At 41.7% G+C, this 27,807-nt stretch overlaps 1 pseudogene; it reads left to right on the top strand.

Annotated features, from left to right (window-relative positions):
* Nucleotides 1–578: 578 nt before the first annotated feature.
* The window catches only part of LOC124864180, a 55,572-nt pseudogene continuing 28,343 nt past the window's right edge, over nt 579–27,807 (top strand).

Here is a 27,807-nt window from a genome sequence, read left to right as displayed (position 1 = left end):
ATTATAAATAGAGTCTACAAAAGTCCCTGCAGGCTTGTGTCGAAAATTCAGATCCCCGGCTCTACTGCCAGGGCTTCACTGCCACAGAGAAGCTCCACTGCAAATGCAGTGGAGTATCCAGTGTAACAGTGTAAGACTGCAAACATTCAAAAGTGTCCCCTGGGTTTCCTTTCTGAGATCAGTTTTTCCTGCTTAGCATTCTAACTGAAACCCTTTAAATTATCCTGAACATCTGAACTTGGATATTTTCTCAGGGGTACTTTTGATTAAAAGATCAAATTTACTGAACCCATAAAAATAGAAGGAGGGGGGAGAGGGGGGATGGGTGGACTGGGCACCGACAGCATGGCTCTGTAAATTTATGGAGAACCAATAACCTTATTGACCTCATTGGATCCATTCACTCAACATCTGGACACAACCAATGGATGTTCACACAGGGTTTTAGCTGTTTTCTGGTTTCTTGCCTTCTTTCCCTTTAAAACTCACAGTTTGTCCGTCTTCATAGCGACAGGAACATTGTGTGTGCGTAGAGAGATGTTTGGACCAGAGACTTAGAGACATCGTTCCTTACAGTTATGTTGGAAACAGACGGAAAGGTGTGCTTTCTGGAGTGTGAAAGCACGTTTATTTGATTATTAACAGCAAGTGCAGGTTCTGCACAGACTGATGTGTTCCTCGTTTTTTATGTCTGTTTTTTCCTCATTTGGTGCAGAGTTGCCTCTTGATGGTAAGAAAAAATTATATTTTAGTTTCTCTGTGAAGCAAACACTCTGACAAGCAAACACGTCATAAAGAATGCCCCTTTTTAACTGAAACACGCAGAGTTAAAACCCTGAGCTCAGAGCCTAGAGAAGATAACTTAATGTCACAATACTTTGTTTCATTAAACCTAAAAATTTCCCGTATAGGTCAGAGAGCTGCAGGAACGCAGACAATGTAGTGATTTCCTAGGTCCGTTTGTCTCCTGTTGTCTATTATCTGTGTATTCATCAGTGATGTCTGATCATGTTATTGTGTACTAACTGTCCTCTGTGATCCAACTATACTCACAGATGCTGCACCAGGAGAAGGCTCTCAGATGTCGGAGCTGAGTGGTCTGTTTGTAGTGAAGCCAGAGAACGTCACCGCTATGAAAGGTTTGTCAAAATAAGCTTGGAGTTATACAGAGGAGGTAAAAAAAGAGTACACAGCACTGTTCAACAGCTAACTTTTTATGATGTAAAGTAAAACAATTGTCTTTTTCACACTTGATGTGACATGCTGCACAATTTTTCAATTTAAAAAGTAAAATAACTAGTTAAACAAGGCGCAATGACCTGGTTGTATCTTTGTTGAAGCCCATTTTTGATTCAGTTTCGGCATTCAGTCTTCTTTGGTCGGCGCATCATCGACAACAGGACAGGTCCAAACTACAACAAACAATCATAAGGGATGACCTTCCCTCCATCCAGGACTTGTGCAGGTCTAGGGTCAGGTAAATGGGAGACAACATCTCTGTTGACCCCACACATCCTGGACACAAACTGTTTAGACTTTAATTTTTTCAAACTGTGTCCTGTCTGGCAGAGTAGCACTCAGAATTGTTGTCTGAGTGCCAAGAAAAAGCCCAACAGATTTACTTTAACAAGTGGAGCATTACAGCTAACGCTTTAAAGCTCTGCTTGATATTTCTAAAAGAAACTTTATCAGAAACTCCTTTGGGATTATTTCAATTGTTACGAACACGGAGACAGAAATGAAAAGGAAAAAAAAAGAAGCAAGATGAAGAGAATACAAGATAACACCCTGCTTGCTTCTACACCTGCAGAAATGTTCATATTAACAGCTTTTTTTACCAAAACGTGCACAGTACATATAAATAAAACATTTGTGTATCTGTTAACACCTGAACCTAAACCCCTGTGGGTCTGAGTGTGAGCGCGCTTGTGTTTACAAGGTTTCTCCATAAAAATATGCAATAGCGACTGTGAGGAGCCACAGACCTGCCCCCCCTGGACCCAGGACAGATACAGAGGAGGTCCGAGCCACAGACATCCAAAGTCCCCCCAGAGCACAGGAACTCCAGGAGAACCACCACCAGGACTACTGCAACAGCCACAGTGCATAAGCCCCAGGGAGCTGCAGCAATGAGCCCACAGGCCCTGCCAGCAGTCGTCTACACCCGAGCAGATCCAGCCACGGGCCCAGAAACCCGAAACCCCAGGACACATCACTCCCCAAGCAGAGGCCCGACAGAGCCCAGGGGTCCAGGCCCCAGCATGCAGCCACTGGGAGTGAGTCAGCACACACCAAAGCATCCAGCCCCGGACACCGAGAACCACAAGTACACCAGTTGGCAGAGACACCAACCACCGGCAGGTAGTGTGGCGGGGAGAAAGTAGACCCCACATCTGATAGGGGGCCTAAACTGATCCAGGAGTGGGAGCAGTCCAAGACCCAACCTCACACAAAAAACAGGCACACACAGTCACAATCATACATTTCCATCCACATGCGTACACATAAAAACACTCACACCCAACGTAAAGACAAACAACAATGGACGTCGTACACTCACACTCCCCATACATACTCTATACTCCCAGGTCCAGGTGCCCATACCCCATAGGGGCAACCAGCCCCGAACCCAGGAGGTGGTCCATTTCCCTCTGGGGTGGAGACAGGCAGACCGCCCCAGCACCTGAACTTGGGCTGGGCTAGTCTGGGCTGGTGCCTGAACCTGAGCAACCCTGGCCCAGACCCCAACCCCCCGCCCCGACCCCAGTCCCTAACAACCCCCATCCTCATCCGGAGAGGGGGCCATGTAAAAAAGAGAGGTCTACATGGTCCAAACCAGCCTGCCAACCAGAGCCGCCACAGGATGAAAAAGTCCCAACCCCCAATGAATTCTGATCCTAACCCCATGAGCCCCCCACTCCCAATGAACCCTAACATGAATTTCCCCACAGGGCCACCCCCAACCAGGAGACAGATATCAAACACATGCCCCCGAACCCAAACGCCATGAATACCCTCTCAACAGCATAGGGGCCCCCACAGGTGAGCTCCATCCCCGAAAACCCGATGAAGCCACACCCACACCGCATCCTGCCCCTCCACCACACAGCGCGCAAAGACCCCACGCAATGCTACCCCAGCCCCCGCCCACAGGTGCAACAGGGCAGACACTACCGAGCACCACACCCGAAACCAAATCCCCGACCCCACACCAAGAAGGGACAAACTCACCCCACAAGAGGTCCCCAGCCAGCGGCAAGCACCTGGGGCCGGCATCCCGCACCACGGCTCCTGCAACCACAAAAACACACCACATCACTGCTACTGCAATGATGGCCCAGGGAGAAACATTATCCAGCTCAGCTCTACCATCGCCGCTCAGCCGATCCAAATACCGGTGACCCAAAATCCAAGAACAGAACACAATCCCCACACGCTGCAGCCCCTCCACGCCAGCCTCTAGCCCGTCGTCCCGATCCCCACTGAACACGACAGCCAGCGGCCCCAGCCCGTCAGTCCATGAGAGGGAAATATGCACCAGACGGGTAACCAGGCCGGGCAGGCCAACCACTCCAGGCCAAGCACAACCCGCCAGCCACCCCAGTGCAGGTACAAGGCATGCTCCACCGCCCCACACACCCAACCGCCAACGGCAGCCCAGGGCCCAGCCAGGGGCCAAAGCCACAAAAGGAAGCATTGGAGGAAGGCCACCACAGCATGTCAAGGATCAGATACCTTGCAAATTTCTGGCACTCAAGGTCACCTTACAATGAATACAAATCAATATTAAAAACATTGTCATTGTCTCATTTTCTTTACATCACAGACAGCTGGTATTTTTACAGAGATGTGTACAAAATGTCCAGCAAGAGGACAAATTGTTTATTTGCTTTGAATAAAAATGTCCTCTATCTCTGTTCATGGCAGGGAAGGACATCACGTTTGTGTCCAAAGTCAACTCCTCGGCTCTGACAAGGAAGCCCGTCATGAAATGGGTGAAGGGGAAGTGGCTCGACCTGTCTAGCAAAGCTGGGAAGCACCTGCAGTTCAAGGAGTCTTACGACAGAAACACCAAGGTACACATCTATTATTTGTGTCATAACCTGTGTTTGCATTGCTTTACAAGCTGTTACTGGTCGGTAAATGCTACTGCTGGACTTTGGCCAGGCTTAAAGGGATAGTTCAGATTTTCTGGAAGTGGGTATTTGTGTAAAATATAATAAAAATATCAATTACTTGAACCACTCTGAAACAGACAGTTAGTGGTAATTAGCCATAACTTCTAAATGTAAAATCTGACAGCTAAACAGAAAATAACTGAAAAAACAGTCATTTTACACAATTTTAAAGATGTTAATTGGTTCTTTTTATTTTTGATTCTAAAGGAAGGATATTTTCATCTTCAACAGTAATAATAAGAGACTCTTTAACTAAGGCCACATGAAGGATTAAGCTTAAATTTGAATGCACATCTTCACTGAAAAACAGTAAATATTTGTAAGTTATAGTACATTTTCAAATGTATTTTAACACAGTTTATTCTGTAAAGAAAACCTTTCTTAAAAATCTAAAGCTTTGGTGTATTAATGGTGCTTTTCATGTTTTTTACATTAGGTATTTAAATTTCCATTAATGCCTGTAATTTACTTGTATTTTCATGTAATTTGCAATGTACATAAGATGTGTACAAATCACAGTGGATAAGCAGACCAGAACAGGCAATAAATAAAGAAAAACAAAGCAATTTATGTGGTTTTGTTTTAGTAGGTTTGTATTCAATTCCATTTCACAGAATAAAGAGTGAAATACAGTAAAATAATAAAAAAATAAAACAAAAGCAGCTATTAAAAAGACTTTGTAGATATGAACATGAGATGACAGATACCCTGTCTACAGACAACTGTAACCCCAGAGTCCTTTCATTGACTAACATTTACATTCAGGTTTAAAGGAAAGAACGCCCCACCCTTCAATTCAAAGCTTCTAGGCATGAGAGCATAATAAAAAATGATTGGTCTTTACCAGGTACTTAAATTATTCAAGTCCTTCCTCAAATGTACACAGACACACATCAGATTCAATATTGCCATTATTAATTAAACACATATGAAAATAAAAATAAAAAAGGCTGTGTGAAAAAAGGACACCCTTACCTCCTCCATGAGATCTGAGTGGGAAACAGAAATGTGCAAATTAAAGCTCCTAAATGACTGATGATCAATACTGTCCACATCTTTAAAAGCAGGAGTTTCAGCAGTTTGCTGGAGCATTTATGTGTCTGTAAAATGCCAGGGTAGAAATACATCAGCAATGGGCTAAAAGAAGCAACTGGTGTTGCCCATAAATCTGGGAGGAGTTTTTTGACAATTTACAAACAATTTGAAATGTATCATCCAACTGTAAATTTTAGACAGACATCCATGCAAATTCACCATTCATTCAGACTGTGCAATGCTCAGAGAAACTGAAAGGTCTGCAGGACTCAATTAGAATGTTAAATGTTCAAGGCAGGACATTTAAAGAACAAATGGCAAATGGACTGAACTTATATAGCGCTTTTCCAGTCATACAGACCGCTCAAAGCGCTTTACACTAGCGCCACATTCACCCAATTGCACTCACTAACGCTCACACATTCATACACCCATACGCAGATTGGTAGGCAACTTGAGGTTAAGTGCCTTGCCCAGGGGGACATTGACCTGTGGCAGGAGGAAGCTGGAATCGAACCCACAACCTTCTGATTGCAAGACGACTACTCTTCCTACTGAGCCACAGTTGCCTCCAACCCAACTAAACATGTGGGTTGGAAGATATGCTAGGAACCAACCTCTCTAAACCACAAGATTTCTGGAACAGATGTGATCAAAGTAGAGATGTTTGAATATAATGCACAGCACCAGTGTGTAGAAAACCAAACACATCAAAATCAGCACAAGAACTTGATACAAACAGTCAAGCACTGTAGTTAAAAGGTGGTGATTAGGGCTTGTTTTCCAGCTACAGGTCCCAGACACCTTGCAGTTACTGAGTAGACTATGAACACTTCAGTATACTAAACTATTCTGGAGTCAAATCTGTTCCACAGTTGAAGCTTGGTCCAAACTGCGTCAACAGAACAATAATCCCAAACAAAGCAGCAAATCTAAACAAACATGGCTAAAAAAGTAACGAATCAAGGTGTTGCAATGGTCCAGTCAAAGTCCAGAGATCTGTACAGAACTTGATGTATGCAAACCTCAATTACCCGAAACGATGTAAAGAAGAGTAGGCCACAAGGATGTGGAATCATGGGGTGTACTTTTTAAGCTTCAGCATTTTGTTAAATAATTAATGACAGTGTGAAATCTGTTTTGTGTTTTTGTACACATTGGTAAGATTTACATTATTTTAGAACCTGACAAAAACCAAATAATTTTAATTATTACCCTGTAACTGAAGAGGGATGTATATGTGCTTGTGAGCACGTCCCGCATACCCACGGATTTGCGGGACGTGCTTGGTTTTCGATGTGATTATGTGTGTTCCCAGCGTTTCATCCCTTCTCTCTGTCAGATCTACACTTACGAGATGAACATCATCAAAGTGGTGGATGGAGACGCAGGTGGCTACCGCTGTGAGGTCACCGCCAAAGACAAGTGCGACAGCTGCACATTCGAAGTCTCTGTGCAGGGTAGGTCTGCACATAGACACTTAATCACATTATTGTCATCTTCCATTCAACGTGTCCACCATTACTATGTAACTGACTTTGTCAGCCAATAACTCAGTGAGTGCGATACACATTAGATCCCGTCATTTAGTGGCCTCGCGAGGTCATCAGTCCATTATTCCTTTGGTGCTGGAGCCTGCCGTGTAATGAATTAACCTCCCTGAGCACTCACCAGCCTTCCTTCTTCTGTCTGCTTTCAGCTGCACAGAAGGACCAGCAGGACAACATCTTGGAGTCGTTTAAACGATTGTGAGTGTCAGTGTCGACGGGAGTCTACTCGACATGTCACCCGTCACGCTGTCTCGCTCGGTGTCACTCTGCAGATCGCCGCCTCTGGGCTTCTGCCAGTCTCAGCCAGCGTCTCTGCCTATGTGTCTGTCAATCTTTCACGGCTTGCAGGATCTGTTCCAGTCAGTCTGCTCGCCATCTCTCTCTTCCTGTCATGTCCCAAAGCGTCTGCTTGCTGTATTTCATCATGTGTTTCAGCTAACATCTTTTAAGAGACTGTGCAAACAGGGCACTTAAAAAGTGTTTACCCCCTTTCATTTTTTTCAGTTTTTGCTTTTTTCACCAAAAGACATAAAGTTAATTTATAAAGGAATAAAATCCATCCATAGAAACCTCCCACTTTGTAAAAAAGTAATTACATCCCTTGATCTAAACCAATTTGATTTTACTACCCACATCCAGGCCTGCTTACTGCTGCAGCGGTAGAATCAAGAAATAACTTAAATAGAACCTGTCTGATAACATGAAGTAGGCTAAAAGATGTCAAAATGCAACATATTATAATGCCCAATATAACAAATTTTAAAAAACTAATGAAAAAAATCTATGAGTCTGAAAAAGAGTTAGAAAATTCAGTTTTTCAGACTTTGGGACTTTTGAAAATCATAGTGAGATCCATTATCCACAAATGGAGTAAACATGGAACAGTGGTGAACGTGCCCAGGAAAGATCAGCTGACCAAAATTACTCCAAGAGTGCACTGACGACTCATCCAGGAGGTCACAAAAGAACCCAGGACAACATCTAAATCCCCTGCTGGCATCATCCATGCAGGCCTCATCCATTCATCCATCCTGCTTAACCGTGTAATGTTGCGGGAGGGCTGGTGCCACACACACACACGCGCACACACACACACACACACACACACACTCATACCTGAGGGCAATTTAGAGAGACCAATTAACCTTACAATTAACCTATTAACCATTTTTTGGAGTGTGGGAGAAATCTGGAGTACCCTGAGAGAACCCATGCATGCACAGGGACAACATGCTAACTCCATGCAGGAAGACCCCAGGCCAAGATTTGACCCCAGGACCTTTTGCAGCAATGCAAAGTGCTAACAACTGTCCCACTGTGCTCCTAGATGAAAACCACTGCTGACCAAAAAGAACACTGAGGCCGTCTAAGATTTACCAAAAAGCATGTAGATCCCAGAGAGTTTTGGAAAAATATTCTGTCCATCCATTAGTCTGTGACTTTAAGCTCAAGCACACTTGTGTTATGCAGCAGGACACTGATCCACAGCAAAGCAGAAAGTCCATCTTTGAATGGGAATAAAGTAGCCTAGACAAAGTCTGGACTTCACTGAGACTGAGATTGAGATTACGTTAAACAGCCCATTCATGCTTGAAAAGCTAGAAATTCCTGATTTGAAACAGTTAAGAAAGGATGTCCAAACTTTCTCCACAATGACCAGGAAGAGTCATTTGCCAGTTATCAGAGAACAACCAGTTATTCTGTAAAGGGGTTTATTACTTTTTCACATGTGGCTGGCTATGTCTGGATTGCAGTTTTGCCTTTTTAATTTGATTGGAAACCTGCTTTTTTGTATTCCAACAGGTTATTTTTGTCTGATAATAAAATTTATTTAAGGATCTAAAACAAAAACAAAAACAAGAACAAAAGCAATCTGTAAGAAGGTCAATACTTTTTCACAGCTCTATAAATATAACATTATCAGCTTTTTTGGTGAAATGTATCCAAGGATTTAAATTCGTATTTTGTTTATTGTTTTTCTTTTTTACTTCTCTTACACCATGTAAATATGTGAGATCGTAAATGAGCTGACACCTTTGCACCGACACATGGTGCCTCGTATCTGCAGATCGTGTTTGAAAACATAATTCCCTTCCTTCATTAGAGCCCTGGCAGAAAGGCGTGGGCAAAGATGAGAGAGTCAACATCCAAAAAGACAGCTTCATATTGTGCTTTGGACAAGATGTCACTGAGCTTATTTGCAGAGTGGTGATATGAGGGAGAGATAGGTTGGTGTGATAAATGAAAAGTGAGATGTTAGTTAAAACCCAAGGATGCTGCTGGAGAGTTAATGTGTGAAAGATTTGGATTTCATGCAGCTTCACCTCCAGAGAGAAAGTAAGGAGGATCATCTTTCTAACTAGGATCCTCACTTCAGTTCAATCATTGCAGCTTAAAATAGAAATTATTTCAGAAACTTTCAGGTATTTTTACTTCTTGACAACCTATTATGTTAATGATTAAATTAACATTTTCCTCATAATTTGTCACAATGAAGACAAATTATGACGAATGAACCGGAGTTCTGGTGCATCTTTAATCAGGTCCCGTTATATTTTTTTTTTACACATGACTAACAAGGCAGATTGTATCAATGTAAAACAGGGTCCTGAGGTTGCGAGTATTGCCTGTGAAGCTGCAAGAAAGGATTGTTTAAATGCACAGATTTGCCGAAGGATGCAGGAACATTTCTGTTGCGTTTCAACGGATCAAAAGCGAATCAGTCTGTGTTAATTCTCTAACTGGATCAAGCATATATGTTAAAATAACTTCTAAGGTAAATCTCAATAAATTACAATATCACACAAAAGTCAATTTATTTGAATAGTTTAAGAACGTGAAGCTTGAATATTATATCGATTCATTACACACAGAGCCATATTTATGTGTTTTTCATGGCTTTTCATTTTTATTATTATAGAGTGCAGCTAAGGAAAAGCTAAATTCACTAAATCCACTACTGAAATGTTTGTCCAAATTGTACAGTACTGTTTATGTACTCAGTACTTGGTCGGGGATCCTTTTGCATGATTTCCTTGCATGAAGGAGAAGGAGAGCAACCTGTGGCTTCATATATCCTCCATGGGCTTTAGGTCAGACCTGTTTGCTTGCCAATCAGACGCAGTGATCTCATGGTCATTAAAGCAGGTACTGGTTCTGCTAGAAGATAAAATCAGCATCTCTATACAGCTTGTCAACAGAGTGAAGCACAAAGTACTCAAAAATTTCCTGTTAGACGGCTGTGCTGACTTTGGACTTTATAAAACCCATTGGACCAACACCAGCAGATGGAATGGATCCACAAATTATCACTGATTGTGGAAACTTCACAATGGACCTCAACCGCCTTTCCACTCTTCTTACAAACTTGGGAACCTCCACCAAGGAGGTTATGTTTTTGTCTACGTTGGTTTGCCTGTCCGTCTGTCTGTCTGTTTGCAAAATAACTCAAAAAGTTGGGATCGGATTTGGATGAACAGATGATTAGATTTTGGTGGTGATGTGGGGTACCATCTGGATCCTGGATTTTTATGCAGGATTCTTCATCATTCCCAGACCGTCGTGCAAAAAATTGGAACTCCTACATGGTTCCTCGCCCTGTCAGCAGCTGACATGCAGTGGCCAGAGGTCACCCAGAGTGTAGCTCATCAGTATAGAAAAAAGTTGACATTCGTCATTGACTCTATTGCCTTGGCAGAGCTCTACATTTTATGATAGCTTTTCTAGTTTCCAAATTAAAATTTTCATTTGAAAGGAGGACTTCCAATGATTGTGCAAAATTCTGTTATTATTGGTTTTATGTAATATTTTAATTTGCAGATTAACAAATGTTTGATTATGGTCAGCTGCAAGCCTTAATCATCAAAGTTAGCAGAAATAAATGCTTTAAATGTAACTCCTTGTGTACTGAAACAGCCATTTACGAGTTGGACTTTTTACATTAAATTAGTAAAAATAAAACAAAATTAAAAAAGCTATGATTTTCTCATCTACTGAGTTGCAAATGTAGAGTTCAACTCTAATAATTAAAACAAGCATTTGGGTACACTCATGTCCAGAATGAAATGTCTGATGTTTGTGAAATTAAAGTGATGGCTTCAGTGATGGCCCAGGAGTACAAAACACACAATTCTTTGGTGTTATGACACATTGAGCATTTTATCACAGCCCAAACAATGTTCCAGGTTGTGTATATGTATTTGTCTTAGAGTTTATCTGAGACATGCAAAAGTAACAGAGTGAAGCCATACTGTCAGAAAAACCTAAAGACAAGCTGATTCACTCTGAGCTGAAAAGGTGCACAGACGATTTGAGCCTTCGGCCTGACTACATTAGCACTAACACCAAATAATGTGTTGTTCTAACTGAAAGTGTTTGGTAAGTCTTGTTCCAGAAGGCAAACTTAACAACTCATATAATTTACGCTTTTCTCATGTTTTCACTCCTCAAATAAAGCTTTATCAATCCACACCTTGAGGAAAGTAAAAGTAAAAGACTGAGATGGCCCAGCTTAGCAACTGCAAAGTTTCAGGCCTGTGTGAAGAAAACCAGAAATTATTTAGACAATTATTTTTTATAATTTTTGTTGTGTACATTACCACAATGAGTTTTAAATCAAACATCTCAGATGCAGTTGAAATGACTTTAAACTTTAATTCAGTGGGTTCAGTGGGAGAACTAAAGCATTTTTTAACAATCCCTCCATTGCAGGGGCTTAACAGTAATTGGACAAAAGAATTACCTGAAAATAAAGTGTTAATTTCAAATACTTGGTTGATAACCCTTTGCTGGCACTAAAATGATGAATTCTTAAACTTCTGGACATCACCAGAAGTTGGGTTTTTTAGTGCTCTACCAGGCCTTTACCCCAGCAGCTTTAAGTCTTTTGTTTGTGGGCCTTTTAGTCTGAAGTTTAGTCTTTAACAAGTGAAATGCATGCTCCATTGGGTTAAGATCAAGGGACTGATTCAAGAATATTACACTTCTTTGCTGTCATAAACTCCTGGGTTGCTTTGGCTGTGTGCTTTCAGTCATTGTCCATCTGTGTTATGAAACGCCACCCAATCAACTGACTGCATTTAGTTGGATCTGAGCAGTAAGTTTTTCTCTGAACACCTCAGGACTCATTTGCCTGCTTCTGTCCTGTGTCACATCATCAATAAACACCAGTGTCCCAGGACTGCTGGCAGCCATGCACACCCAAGCACCATGTTTTATAGATGATTTGTAATGCTTTGGATCATGGGCGGTTCCTCGCTTTCTCCATACTTTTTTGCCATCATTCTGGTAGAGGTTGATCATGGTTTCAGTTGTCTAAAGAATGTTCTTCCAGAACTGTGTTGGCTTTTTTAGATGTTCTATTAGCAAAGTCCCGCATAGCCTTTCTGTTTTTGAGGCCTATGAGTGGCTTGCACCTTGCAGCGAACCCTTTGTATTTACTTTTATGCTCTCTTCTCTTTATCAGAATCAGCTTTATTGCCAACTTCGTACATACAAACAAGGAATTTGACTCTGGTCTGTGGGTTTTCTTTTTTCCTTTTTAATGCGTTATAAAATATATAATGCATATATCTTTATGTCCTTAAATGCATATATACAAATATACACATAAACAAAGGTGCATTTGCAACTTCAGTATGAGGTTGTTTGGTAAATGTTCATCAGAGAAACAGCCTGGGGGAAGAAACTGTCTCTGTGGCGGCTGGTTTTAGTAAACAGTGCTCTGTAGCGGCGGCCTGAAGGTAAAGCTCTGAACAGTTTATGTGCAGGGTGTGTGGGGTCTGCAGAGATTTTTGCATCTCTTTTCCTGACCCTAGACTTGTATAAGTCCTGGATGGAGGGAAGGTCAGCCCTGATTATTCTCTCTGCAGACCTAATTATTCATTGCAGTCTGGACCTGTCCTGTTTCGTGGATGAGCCAAACCACACCGAGATGGATGAAGACAGGACAGATTGAATGATGGCAGTGTAGAAGATGACCAGCAGCTCCTGTGGAAGGTTGAACTTCTTGAGTTGTCTCAGGAAGTACAGCCTCTGCTGGGCCTTCTTCCGAACAGTGTCTATGTGTGAAGACCATCTCAGGTCCTCAGAGATGGTGGTTCCTAAGAACCTGAAGTGGTCCACAGCCGATACAGTGTTGTTGAGGATGGTAAGGGGGGTGTATGGAGGTGGTGTTCTCCGAATGTCCACCACCATTTCCACAGTCTTGAGCGGGTTGGGTTCAAGTAGTTCTGACTACACCAGCGTACCAGCCGATCCACCTGCTGTCTGTATGCAGACTCATCACCATCCTGGATCAGTCCAATGACAGTGGTGTCATCTGCAAACTTCAGGAGTTTCACAGACGAGTCCGATGAGGTGCAGTCATTTGTGTACAGGGAGAAGAGGGGTGGGGATAGAACACACCCCTGGGGGGCACCAGTACTTATTGATCTGGTGCAGGAGAAGATGCTCCCCAGTGTCATCTGCTGCTGTCGGTCTGTCAGGAAGCTGTTGATCCACTGACAGGTGGAGGCTGGGACATTGAGCTGGGTGAGCTTCTGGTGGAGGATGTCTGGTATGATGATGTTGAAGGCCGAGCTGAAGTCTACAAACAGGATCCTGGCATATGTCCCTGGACGATCGTGGTGTTGCAGGATGAAGTGTAGACCTAAGTTGACAGTATCATCTGCCGACCTGTTTGCTCGGTAAGCAAATTGCAGGGAGTCCAGCAGGGGGCTTGTGATGTCTTTCAGATGCTTCAACACCAGCCGCTCAAAGGATTTCATGACCACAGACGTCAGGGCTACAGGCCTGTAGTCATTTAATCCTAGGATGGTGGGTTTCTTGGGCACCGGGATGATGGTGTATCGTTTGAAGCAGGAGGGGACCTCACATTTCTCCAGTGACTTGTTGAAGATCCGGGTGAAGATCGGGGCAAGTTGATTTGCACAGGCTTTCAGACATGATGGGGAGACGTTATCAGGTCCTCCACCTTTCTTTGTTTTCATGTGCTGAAAGAACCTATTTACGTTTTCCTCAGAGATCTTTAGTGCAGGCAGAGGATCTGAAGGTAGGGGGTTGGTTGCTTTATGGGAAGAATTTGTTCCTGATTGGGATGTGGAGGAGATGGTTTGGGGTGTGAACGGCTTCCTGTCATGTCTGCAGTAGAAGCCATTCAGACAGTTAGCCAGGCGAGGATTCTGTTCAGGATGGCTGGGGGGCTCCTATAGGCAGTCAGGTTTCTCAGACCAGTCCATACAGCTGAAGTGTCACCAGTAGAAAGGATGTTCTTAAGCTTCTCACTATAGCTTCTCTTGGCTGCTTTGATCTCCTTTGTTAGTTTGTCCCTGGCCTGCCTGTACCGCGCCCAATCTCCACTGCTGTGAGTTTCTTCCTCATCCCTGCGCAGGTTCCTGAGATGTGGAGTAAACCATGGCTTGTTATTTCCAAAGGTACAGAAGGTCTTGGTCTGCACACACATGTCCTCACAGAAACTGATGTATGATGTCACCACATCAGTTAGTTGGTTTAAGTCAGTGGCTGAAGTTTCAAAAACAGTCCAGTCTGTGCACTCAAAGCAGGCCTGTAGCATCTGCTTTGATTCCTCAGTCCACTTCTTAACAGTGTGCACCATGGGTTTGGAAGCTCTTAGTCTCTGTCTATAGGTTGGGATGAGGTGGATAGGAGAATGATCTGAAAAACCCAGAGCAGCCCTGGTAACAGCATGATATGAGTCCTTTAAAGCTGTGTAACAATGGTCCAGCGTGTTTTTGTCTCTGGTGGGGCACTTAATATGCTGTCTGTATTTGGGGAGTTCTTTGGAGAGGTTTGTACTGTTAACATCTCCCAGTATTATGATGAAAGAGTCCGTGTATTTTTTCTCCATGTCTGTAATCAGCTCAGCGAGATGTTATGGTAGACTTGGTAGACGCCTAACTCCTGGAGAGTGTTGTTCACTTAGATGGCTGTTGTGAAGGGGTTTCTCTTAACCATGGAAATATGTGTGTTATTATCCACCACTATTATCTTCTGTGGATGTCCAGGTGTTTTTACTGAGTTCACTAGTGTGTTCTTTCTCAGTATGTACCGAACTGTAGATTGTTCCACTCCTAATATTGTAATTTAGGAGTAATGTTTTCTGTTTTTTCAGCCTACGGATAGCTTGTTTCACCTGCATGGAGAGGTCCTTTGACCACATGTTGCCTGCCCACAGCAACATCTTTCAAATACAAGCACCACACCTCAAATCAGCTCCAAGTCTTTTATTTGCTCAATTGATAATGACATAACGAAGGAGTTATGTCCATGCAATAGCCTTTGAGACATGTTAAGGAGTTCAAACTGTAAATCCCTATATCCACCTTGAATGTGGATACCCTCAAATGAAAGCTGAGAGTATACATTATGTTCGTGTCCATAATATAACTATAATTGGAGCATGTTTCAGAAAATGGGTAAAAAAAACTATATAAATATGGATGTAACTATAAGTATTCACACCTTTTGCTATGACACTCAGAATTGAGCTCAGATCAATTGAGATCAGAGCCCCTCCTTAGAGATCAGAGCTTTCGAGAGCAACACATTCTTTCGCAAATGTTTGTAGAAGCAGTTTGCATGCCTAGGGGCTGGATGTATACACCTGTGGATATGGATGGGATTGGAACACCTGAATTCAAGGATTTGGTGGGCTCAGTAAATCATTGACAAAATGAGCTTTTCCATTGCAGGGACTATTAGCCATTACCCAGGATTTTGAAAGCCACAATTTTTGCCAACTAATTTGGGCTAGATAAAAAAAGATTGTATGTCCTTTAATGGTTCAAGTTAATTCATTGAATAATCCTCTATTGTTCTCTGGCAGGGTAGCTATACATAAAAGCCTTAATCAGCCTTTTACATTTACACATATGGAGGCCAATCAGAACTAAGAAATGTCTTGGGGGGCTGAGTCATCAGTCTACATAGTAACATCTATAATCCATGACATAGTCCAATAAGCATCAGCAGGAATGGGTTATTGCTGTTTTCTAACCCTGGATGCTCGTTTACAAGAAAGTGAGCGTTTTCTGTGTATTTTTGAGGTTCATTTAACTCATCTGAGTCCATGAAAAATCTAAACTTTAAAGACAACCCCGGCAGTAGTGGTTGACCTGTGAGAACAGTTTATCTGAGGCCAATATCCATCCAGTTATCCTGATGGGAGCAAATTCTCTTAGGATTATAATGTTCTCACTCACACAGCATAAATAACAAAATATAAATAAAAAATGGTTGACCGAGCATGAAAATTATGTTAGCTGTACAACTACTTCCACAGCATTTGAAAATATTAACCAAGTTTAGGACTATGGACATTTTTTGAACATTAAAACACTCAGTGATGGAAGTAGGACACGGTTTTGTAAAAAATGTGTTTTGTTCACAGATAATATTTCAGCATCTACACCAAAAACCATTGATGTGAAAAACTTTCACTGAGCCTTCAAACTAAAATGAAGGTCAACCATAATCATAGTTTTGTGTAACAAGAACAAACAAAGAACAAATCTTTTTTTGACAACAAACATGTCCTTAACACCTTCCATACATTTTAGCATCTCTGGTAAAGAGGTGTGAAAAGCCATAAATTCATTTGACACTAAACAATGTAGACATTTTTTCACATTAAATCACATGTAACTAAATAATAAATATGAGATGGCCAAAGCAACAAGAAACGGTGGTTTTAGCTTTTCCTCTGTTTTGTGCAATATTTGCTTATAAAATCTGCAACAGTAAGGCACCAATGGTACAAGGCTTAAAACTAGAATAATTTTTAGCTTTAAACAATGTGTTTTATATTTTTGTAATTTTCCACATTTATGGAAAAGCCTGACTCAGCTGGCCTCATTTAGTTTAATTTCTTTAGCTTTCACAATAAAAAATCTCATTTAGTACATCTTTATAAAATCTTTTCAGCTCAAGACAATTTTTTTTTGTAGCAGCGGGGCAAGTGTGTTTTTTTTATTGAAAAGTTTGTTGACCCCTGGTCACTGAGCTATTAGCATAGCAGATTGTGGTAGTAACTGTTGTCTAAAATGCTACTAGTAGCCTGTTAGCTGACATGTACTTATCAGCTAATAGATAATGTTTGCTGACAAAAGCAACATGCTAATGCTAACATGTCTGATAATGTTTGCAATTCCTACATAAAACTCTTGGTGGAATAAAAAAGAAATTTAAAACTAAATCTGCCAAAGGGAAAAATAACAGGGCTTAACTGTAAGCAAATGATAGAACATTATCTAACTTTATCATAGTAGCTATTCTTCATTATTAATAGTTACATGCAACAAGTAGAATTTTAGCTAATGTGAGCATATTAGCTAATAGAACGTTTGTTTTCAAAGGCAATGCTAGCATGTTTGTTAATGCTTTCATTTTCCACAAAAAAACTCTTTGTTGAATAAAAATTAAACTTCAGTGTTTAATTATTTCAAAGGTAGTTTGCAGATTTCTAATGGACTTTAAAGCCCAAAGTTGAGGCATTTTGGGTCAAACTTAACCATAAATTCAGTGTTAAGCAGTATGAACAAAGCAGTAGGGAGTGTCAAAATTTGTTGTTGAAATTTTGTAGTTTCTCCACACTTCACTTAGAGTGAGCCGAATCCTTGCAACCTTTCGAGTTTAAGCCAATTGACTGAACTATTTGATGTAAAGAGGCTCAGTAACTCAAGAGACGAACCAGTGATGTCAAATATTCTCAATTTCAGTTAAAAGGAAAAAAATTCACCACGATTAAATTGTTCACATTTTCTTTTCTGCAGAGGAGATGGGGATGAGGATGCTGGTGAGCTGGACTTCAGTGTGTTGCTTAAGAAAAGGTAAGATCTTTTCCCAAAAAAATGCATCTTTTGACTTCAGCTATATCCGGTCTCATTTTCTTTCTGGGTTAATGCTGATGTTTAGAAAGGAGAAGCCGGAGGAGCCGAAGGAGGAGGTGGATGTATGGGAAATCCTAAAGGCAGCCAAGCCTTGTGATTACGAGAAGATTGCCTTTCAGTATGGCATCACAGACCTGAGGGGCATGCTGAAGAGGCTGAAGAAGATGAAGGCGGGGTCCAAGAAAAGTGATGGTGAGGGGCAGAGGAACTGAGAGGAGACATTTTTACGAGACAAAGGCAGAATGTGCACAAAGGATAAAAAGGCAAGAAGGAAACTAAACCTCTTTAATGCACCAGGCTGTAAAAACTGGCAGCATTTAAAGGCCTCTGGAGAGAGGTTATATAGCCTAGATGACAGGCGGAATGTGTGTTAGCCTCTTACTGCTAAAAGTTGGCTCTCATGGATCGTTTGTCTATTAAAACTGTTCTACTCTGACATGACACTTTCTGGTTAGCTTTCCTAACGAAGCTGGATCCAGCCTACTCCGTGAACAAGGGAAAGAAGATCCAGCTTACTGTGGAAGTTGCTGACCCCACAGCTGAAATAAAGTGGCTGAAAAACAGACAGGAAATCAAACCTTCAACCAAGTGAGTCACATTGACAGTACCTGTGTGAGCATAATGAATGAATGGTTTTATTTTGTTTTATTTATAAAATAAATAGGCTGAAGTTAAAGCTTATTTTGCCCTACTGTATTATAATAGAGTCACATTACTCATAACTTACACTCAAACTAAAATAATTACAACTAACAGTAAATTTAACATTTATTTTGAAGCCTTTAGCATATCTGGCTGTTACAGGAAGCCAGTAAGCTTAAGTGGACAAAACTAATCAAATTGATTAAAAACATTCATTTTAAAAGAAATATCTTGCGGACTGTACAAAAAGACAAAAAATAAACATAACACATTTATCCCTGAATTAGTATAGAATTACTACTGTAGCATAGTTATCTGCTACAGGAAGATAAGAAAGCACACCTGACAAAAATCAATATAAATAAAATAAATCTATACATATTTTCTAAACGTTACTGTTTGAGGATGAAAAATATATAATACAACTAAAAGAGAATTGCTAGTTTGCTACTCTGACTTATGTAGAAGCTAACGCTTCACAGATAGCGTTACAGCTAGCATTACAAAGCCACCTCAGAAAGCTGAAAATAATATAATAAATTGAAATAAGAATCTGTTTTTTGTAAAAGTTGTTTTTGCTAAGCGTTATAATAAGCGGAAAATTCACAGAGGCCAAAGTCAAAAACCAGATAGTACAGCTGAAACTTAGTGTCAACCCCTTCCTCTTTACATACATAGTGGTTAAAAAGTAAGCTACTCGTACTCGTCATCTTCCGCTTTATCCAGGACCGGGTCGCGGGGGCAGCAGACTCAGCAGAGACGCCCAGACGTCCCTCTCCCCAGACACCTCCTCCAGCTCCTCCGGGGGGAGGCCAAGGCGTTCCCAGGCCAGCCGAGAGACATAGTCCCTCCAGCGTGTCCTGGGCCGTCCCCTGGGCCTCCTCCCGGTGGGACGTGCCTGGAACACCTCCCGAGGAAGGCGTCCAGGAGGCATCCGGTATAAATGCCCGAGCAACCTCAACTGGCTCCTCTCGATGTGGAGGAGTAGCGGCTCTACTCCGAGCCCCTCCCGGATGGCCGAGCTCCTCATCCTATCTCTAAGGGAGTGCCCGGCCACCCTACGGAGGAAGCTCATTTCCGCCGCTTGTATCCGGGATCTCGTTCTTTCGGTCATGACCCAAAGTTCATGGCCATAGGTGAGGGCAGGAACGCAAACCGACCGGTAAATCGAGAGCTTCGCTTTTTGACTCAGCTCTCTCTTCACCACAACGGACCGGCACAGCGCCCCCATTATTGTGGCAGCCGCACCGATCCGTCTGTCGATCTCCCGCTCCATTCTTCCCTCACTCGTGAACAAGACCCGGAGATACTTAAACTCCTCCACTTGAGGCAGGAACTCCCCTCCAACCTGAAGAGGACAAGCCACCCTTTTTGCGGTCGAGAACCATGGCCTCGGACTTGGAGGAGCCCCAGTGCATGCTGTAGGTCTTGGCTAGAGGGGGCCAGCAGGACCACATCATCTGCAAAAAGAAGAGACAAAATCCTCTGGTCCCCAAACCAGACCCCCTCCGGCCCTTGGCTGCGTCTAGAAATCCTGTCCATAAAAGTTATGAACAGGACCGGTGACAAAGAGCAGCCCTGCCGGAGTCCAACATGCACCGGGAACAGGTCCGACTTAGTGCCGGCAATGCGGACCAAACTCCTGCTCCGCTTGTACAGAGATCGGATGGCCCCTAGTAAAGGGCCCCCGATTCCATACTCCTGGAGCACCCCCCACAGGGCATCACGAGGGACACAGTCGAATGCTTTCTCCAGGTCCACAAAACACATGTGGACCGGTTGGGCAAACTCCCATGATACCTCGAGTACCCTGTAGAGGGTATAGAGCTGGTCCAGTGTTCCACAGCCGGGACAAAAACCACACTGCTCCTCCTGAAGCCGGGGTTCGACTATCGGCCGGACTCTCCTCTCCAATACCCTGGCATAGGCCTTACCAGGGAGGCTGAGGAGTGTGATTCCCCTGTAGTTGGAACACACCCTCCGGTCACCCTTCTTATGTAGGGGGACCACCACCCCAGTCTGCCAATCCAAAGGCACTGTCCCCGTCCGCCACGCAATGTTGAAGAGGCGTGTCAACCATGACAGCCCCACAACATCCAAAGACTTGAGGTACTCAGGGCGGATCTCATCCAACCCCGAAGTCCTGCCACCGCGGAGCTTTTTAACCACCTCGGTGACTTCAGCCTGGGTGATGAAAGAGTCCAACCCTGAGTCCCCAGCCTCTGTTTCCACCAGGGAATGTGTGATGGCAGGATTGAGGAGATCCTCGAAGTACTCCTTCCACCAGCCGATAATGTCCCCAGTCGAGGTCAGCAGCTCCCCACCCCCAATGTAAACAGTGTTGGCAAAGCACTGCTTCCCCCTCCTGAGGCGCCGGATGGTTTGCCAGAATCGCTTCGGGGCCAACCGGTAGTCCTTCTCCATGGCCTCACCGAACCCCTCCCAGATCCGAATTTTTGCCTCTGCCACCGCCCGGGCCGCGGCACGCTTGGCCCCACAGTACCTGTCAGCCACCTCAGGAGTCCCACAAGCCAACCACAGCCGATAGGACTCCTTCTTCAGCTTGACAGCGTCCCTTACTGCCGGTGTCCACCACCGGGTTCAGGGATTGCCGCCGCAACAGGAACCGCAGACCGTACGGCCGCAGCTACGGGCAGCAGCATCGACAATAGATGCGGAGAACATGGTCCACTCGGACTCTATGTCTCCAACATCCCTCGGAATTTGGTCAAAGCTCTCCCGGAGGTGAGAGTTGAATACATCCCTGGCCAAGGGGTCCGCCAGACGTTCCCAGCAGACCCTCACTATGCACTTGGGCCTGCCAAGTCTGTCCGGCTTTCTCCTCCCCCAGCGGATCCAACTCACCACCAGGTGGGGATCAGTGGACAGCTCAGCCCCTCTCTTCACCCGAGTGTCCAAAACATGTGGCGGAAGGTCTGATGATACGACAACAAAGTCGATCATTGACCTCCTGCCTAGGGTATCCTGGTGCCAAGTGCACTGATGGACACCCTTAAGTTTGAACATGGTGTTCATTATGGACAATCCGTGACTAACACAGAAGTCCAATAACAAAGCACCACTCGGATTCAGATCGGGGAGGCCATTCCTCCCGATCACGCCTCTCCAGGTGTCACTGTCGTTTCTCACGTGGGCGTTGAAGTCCCCCAGCAGAATAATGGAGTCCCCAGGAGGGGCACTATCCAGCAACCCCGACAGGGACACCAAGAAGGCCGGGTACTCCGCACTACCATTCGGCCCGTAGCCTGAAATGATAGTCAGAGACCTCTCCCCAACCCGAAGGCGCAGGGCTGCGACCCTCTCATCCACTGGGGTAAACCCCAACACGAGACGGCTGAGCTGGGGGTCGACAAGCAAACCCACCCCAGCCCGCCACCTCTCCCCGTGGGCCACTCCAGAGTAGAAGAGTAAGCTAACAGTTTAAAACTGAAAAGAGCCATCACTTTAAAAGGGAAGCAAAGACCTACAGAAATGTTCATGTCATAAGGATAGATAAATATTAAGATAATAGATGTAATTTGTCAGATTATAGATCCATTGGTATTTAGAGAGAGCCCTACTTCAGCTAATTATCTTCTACACGTCTGACGTGAAATAATGGCAGTGACAAAAGTGGCAGTATAACGCTTGTAAAAGTCACACATTAGTCTAGAATACATAGAATACTTCAACTGAACATTTTATTAGGTATACATTCTTATTTACTGATGCCAAAAACACCAAGATGATAATGGTGACATTCACATAAGGACCTGTCAGAATGGCAGTTCAAAAACAATCTTATTAGATATATTGTAAGGCTGTAATTCTTACACAATCTCAATGGAATAATTAAGAAAACCTAAAAGCTGAGTAGAAACGTGAAAACGTGAAGTAAAGAAAACTTAATCTGACTTTATTTTGAAATGCTGCCCATTTATTTTCACAGATTTACATACTACTTTTAAAATCACTTTAAAATGCAATATTTTCTTGTGTTGTGACTTTTGTTTGAATCTTGAAATTTGAGGTTAAGGGGCATCAATATGACAAAAGTGAGGTTAGGAAATATCACATATTGAAATATTGTGGACACTTGGAGTGGCTGCAGTCTTGCTCCTTTGGCAGCTTACAGAAATGTGATGAGCTAACTATAGTCATGTCCTACTTAAATACAACAATACATGAATGCAAAGTTTTTGGTAATGTGACTGTCATGAAACAAGTCCACACAGAGATATTTCCCTACCTTTTACTACATATTTCTGCTCCAGTGCTACAGACCTTATTCAGCAGACATCTATTTAAAAAAAAACTATTTTATGTGCTCGTTGAATTATTCCAAAGACTCCAAAGAATGAATTTTGTATTTTCTAATGTACAGTTTACCACAGTATCTGTTCAGGAAAGTGTAGTCTGAGCTTTGGTTTGAGCACAGATCGCTTTATAAAGTGTTCATTTAAAATTTTATTGGATCAACTTTGACTTTGAGACATGTCAGACAGTATATATACGTGTTAGTTCTCAGCCCATTTTGCCTTCTGGGCTTCATCCAACGTCTGTATCTCCTTCTGCTATGCTCTTTTCCCCTCCTCCTTCAAAGGCTTCTTTTAGTGTTTTATTGAAGAGGGTACAGCTGTTGCAAGTGGTATTTCTTTAATGTCTCTCTACCATCTGCTATTTTGAGATCTTCATGCTGTTTATAGGAAGGAAGGCTCTTCCTGTTATGATAAAGAGGACATTTTTATTTTGCTCTAAAAAAAACCTCTCAGGAGGTATTTCCTCCATTAGCTCTAAAATGTCTGAAAGTTAGTAATTTTAATATTCCTTATTTCAATCCTTGAAAATTAAAGAAAACATAATTTTTATCCATTTACTTATCTGTTTTTTAAGAGCGTAGCTGCTTACATGACAGCACGAGTAAACTTAACAAAAATGATCATATCAATACAAATAAACATACTGTTTTGAAACTTCCTGTTGACTTGGTTAAAAAGTACAGAAGAGCAAAAATAAATACAACAAAATGAAATCTGAATCTCAACTTTTCTTATTTAATATAGAAGCTAGCGGTAGCATTTCCTAGCTATTTGCTACAAGAGGCTAGTAAAGCAAAGTTGGAATAATGATGAAATTAATGTAAAGAACTGTTTAGGTCTTTTAAGGTAAATTACAGAGGAACAACAGAATTAAATATAATAAAGACTAAATCTTTACTTGTTTTGTCAGTTTATATAGAAGCTAGCATTAGCAACCCAGCTAATGTTAGCACTTAACACCTTGACGTTACAGGAAGCTAGAACAATAAAGTTGAAAATACAAAACCATTTCACATAAGCATTTCTTTTTTTTTTTTTTGAGGCTGCACGGTGGTGCAGTTGGTATCACTGTTGCCTTGCAGCAAGTAGGTCCTGGGTCCGATTCCCGGCTGGGGGTCTTTCTGCATGGAGTTTGCATGTTCTCCCCGTGCATGCGTGGGTTCTCACTGGGTACTCCGGCTTCCTCCCACAGTCCAAAGACATGTCTGTTAGGTTAATTGGTCACTCTAAATTGCCCTTAGGTGTATGAATGAGTGTGTGCATGGTTGTTTGTGTGTTGCCCTGTGATGGACTGGCGACCTGTCCAGGGTGTACCCCGCCTCTCGCCCATAGACTGCTGGAGATAGGCACCAGCTACCCCGCGACCCACTGTGGAATAAGCGGTAGAAAATGACTGACTGACATTTCTTTTTGTAAAACTGGTTTTGCTAACTATTTTGTATACATGAAAACAATGAGGACAAAATAAAATAATACACCTGAAAGTGAATCTGAACTAGTTTGTGGTTAGGACAATAGGATTTAGCATTTCAGCATTATCAGTTGCTGCAGGATGTTATAATAAGAATAAAAAAAGCTGATTTTGCTGATTTTTTTATTCTTATCATATTCACTTGTTGCTCCTGTTTACGTACAAGCTAAGCTAGCATTAGAGCTTTAGCATGGCTAGCTGATTTTCAAAGTTGAAAAACAAAATTTAAGATAAATTTAAAAACATTTTAAAGATTTTGTTGCCTTTTTTCATGGTGTTTGAGACAGGAAAAGTGTAGAGAGCAGCAAAGGCCCTAAGGTCTGAAGCTGTTTACAAGAACAGGTTTCTTAGTTTAGCTGCATTTAAAACATGAAGAAAAACTATGTTGGCTAAAAAGGAGTTCAATTTTTTTATTTGTGTGCTTGTTTTTTGCTTTATATTGTTTGTTTGCTTTCTTACAATGAGAGCACATAAATCCTGACATCTTACAGCGGCCAATACACTAATCTAGACAAACCTAAACCCATTCTTTTCTAAGTCTAAACACTGAATTGTACTTCTCAAAAACACCCCTCAGTACCAGACTGGGGTGTTGGATAATGCAGGCTGGTAACCATGACAATTCAATCTGTATCTTAAGAGACTCTTGTAAGATGACATTGCAGCTTTTTAATGTTTGCACTAAATTTACTGTAACCTGAATGAATTGTGTGGAAGCAAACAGAAGTCTGGAGGTCTTCACATAGAAAAGAAATGTGTGGATTGTTACAGACTGAGTCACTCCGCTGCCATCAGCCTTTAAGCCTCTCATTGTGCCTGATTTGCTGAATGCATTACCACATTATGATTTCATCGTGTCATTGTTCTTTATTCTCATTGTACGACCCCCCCCCCATCCCAGGTACGTGTTTGAGAGCGTGGGCAACAAGCGGACCCTCAACATCAACAGGTGCAACCTGTCTGATGACGCAGCGTATGAGTGCGTTATTGGGGAGGAGAAGTGCTTCACAGAGGTTTTTGTTAAAGGTAAATTAGTCACTGTCTTTGAATGAAGCTGCCTCTCTTAGGAGAGAGTTTTCTGCTCAGTTTAACAAATGTTTTCATTCGAGCACAGAGAGGCCTGTCAGCTCTGTTCACTTTATGTGCCTGTGATGTAATCTGTTTATTTCAATGCTTTCATGTCAGACAGTAACATGCAGCTCTCTGTTTCGCCTGTCTGCTTAGTCATATTTAATAGCTGCACAGCAAAGGAAATGTTCATGCTTTATTTATTACCATGTATTCTTGTAGGTTGTATTAGTGGGCTGACATATTTATTAGAGCTTGACTGAATTTGATATTTCCTTTAGAAGAAATAAATATTTTACATCGTTTATAACTCAGTATTTCATTCCACAGCTTTGAAAGCTACAGTTTAAATAATCCTACACATTTCAGGTTATTTTTTACCATTAATGGAAGCTAAAAAAAACACTGCACTATACATTTTTTTTAACAGTGCTCTTTGATAGCCATCTTTATAAAAAGGAAGAATCTCATCTTGTATTTTTTAATTATGAGAAATAACAACTCTTTACCACTGATTTGTCAAATTTGAAATTATAGTCCAAGAAGAAGACCTAGATCTCTTGCATGGGCCTGAAAGCTGAAGGTTAGCAGGTCTTATTGGAGGACTAAAAATGACTAAGTCAAGCGTATTCTCATCAGACTAAAGGCAGGTTGGTGCTATGCAGCATCTCTTTGGCATGAGATGAGAGAAACACTGGCCACGTTTTTAGGTTCTCTGGTTGTACATCAGATTGGTAAATGGTTCAATTGGTTGTTAACACAACCTTTATTCACAGTATTTCGGCAGTATATGCAGTAAAGGAGGAGAAATAACCTTTGCATGGGGAGAAAGTTCATTTCACATTTTGAATCATTTGTTGCACCAGAATTAAAGGTAAGAACTCTGAGTTTAAACCATGAACTAGTCTTAAGACATCCACGTTATTCTGCAAAACTTCTGAAAGGCCTGCAGTGAACCTGTTCACATTCCTGTGGTGTTGTGACGTGGCTCAGAGAATTTGTGGGCGCTCCAGCTGAGGGACTAAAGATGTCTGGAGGGGAAACTGAACAGCGACGATGACAAATAGTCGAGGCTACTGGAGGACCAAGCATCACACCCTGTGGTTGCACAATGCAAAATGTGACTCCCGCCACCTCAGGAGACTTGATCTACCTTCCAACTCTGCAAGACGGATGTGTTCGGGGGCTTAGATAACGACTTTAGGAGCATACTGTGACATTATTCATTTGCAAGTGATGGCTTGAATTTCTGGGTTTTACATTCATAGATACAAAACTAAACCTTTTTTTAAAAGGGAGATTATGATTGAACAGTTGTACATATTGACATATTTCTGTTCGAGTTTTAATCAACCTTAAACTCAGCTCCTCTGATAAACATTTTAATTTGCAACTGTGGGCTTTCCATTTGTCCTCAGAGCCTCCAGTCACCATCACCAAGCTGCTGGATGATGTTCACACTGTGGTGGGAGAGAAGGTGGAGTTTGAAGTGGAAGTGTCAGAGGAGGGTGCGAACGTTAAATGGTGAGTGCATGCACTCCAAGGTTAACCAAGTACAAATACTTTATGCTGAGTTTAAAACATGGCATTTTCTTAATGCCTCACAATTCATGAAACAAAAGCTTGCCAACAAATATTCCAAACCATTTATTTGCAACAGTAAAGGGTTTGAATCCGCTTTCACTGAAACATGTGCACAGATGGTTCTTTATGTTGTTATTTTGCTACAGAGCACTTTGTTTTTTACCTGGATATAAACTATAAAAACAAAATTTATGAAGCACATTTTTATTAGGGATAATTGAAATTGATGTGATTGCAAAGACATTTCGGAAGGACCAACAAATTTTACAGAAATAATTGAATCTGTATAAAAGCCTCCTTATCACTTATTGAAATCCAGTTTAACATAAACCTGCTTTGAATATTTGCTTAGCTTGTTGTCAGCTATAATAATTACAATAAGAGCGGTAAAACAGCGACTCTCCTCAGTAGTTTTAGGGAAATCTTCTTCAAGTTTTGAAAAAATGTTTGGGTTCAAGATTTCAAAGTGTCTTGGATTAGACCTGCTAGTACCAAAAATTGGATACTAGGATTTTTCAAAGTAGTGATAAATAGATCTCCTCAAGATCTTTGCAGTATGCAGGAAAGTCATTATAGGGAGCTGGATGAAATGCAAAGTTCAGCTATAGTTAAGGAATATATTAGGAGACCTTTGCAAATCTGTTGGAAAACTGGACTAAATAAATAAAAAAAATTTCAACTTTCCAGAGTCAAAGATTTGACAGTTTATTTTATATTTTCTGTAGCAACATTTAGCAAATGAAGGATTAAATTAAAGCGATTTAAATAGAACAAAATAAAAACAGCAAAATAATATCCAAAACAATGATAAGAATAAAGAAATCTGTATAAGCATAAGTCAAACAAAAAATAAATAAAAGTAAATTAACCAAACCAGAATGAAATTTAATCAAAGTAACGTGCACAAAATAAAATATAATAAACTGAATTCAATAAAAAAACATCTAAAATAAAATAATAAGATGAAATTTTATTTAAACACAATATAAATAAATAAATAAAACAATGCAAAATAAAATAAATAAAATTAATATAGACGTAATTATTTAATTT

The sequence above is a fragment of the Girardinichthys multiradiatus genome, chromosome Y (assembly GCF_021462225.1).
Source record: "Girardinichthys multiradiatus isolate DD_20200921_A chromosome Y, DD_fGirMul_XY1, whole genome shotgun sequence".
NCBI classification, from domain to species: domain Eukaryota; kingdom Metazoa; phylum Chordata; class Actinopteri; order Cyprinodontiformes; family Goodeidae; genus Girardinichthys; species Girardinichthys multiradiatus.
This window is presented reverse-complemented; position numbering and strand designations above follow the sequence as displayed.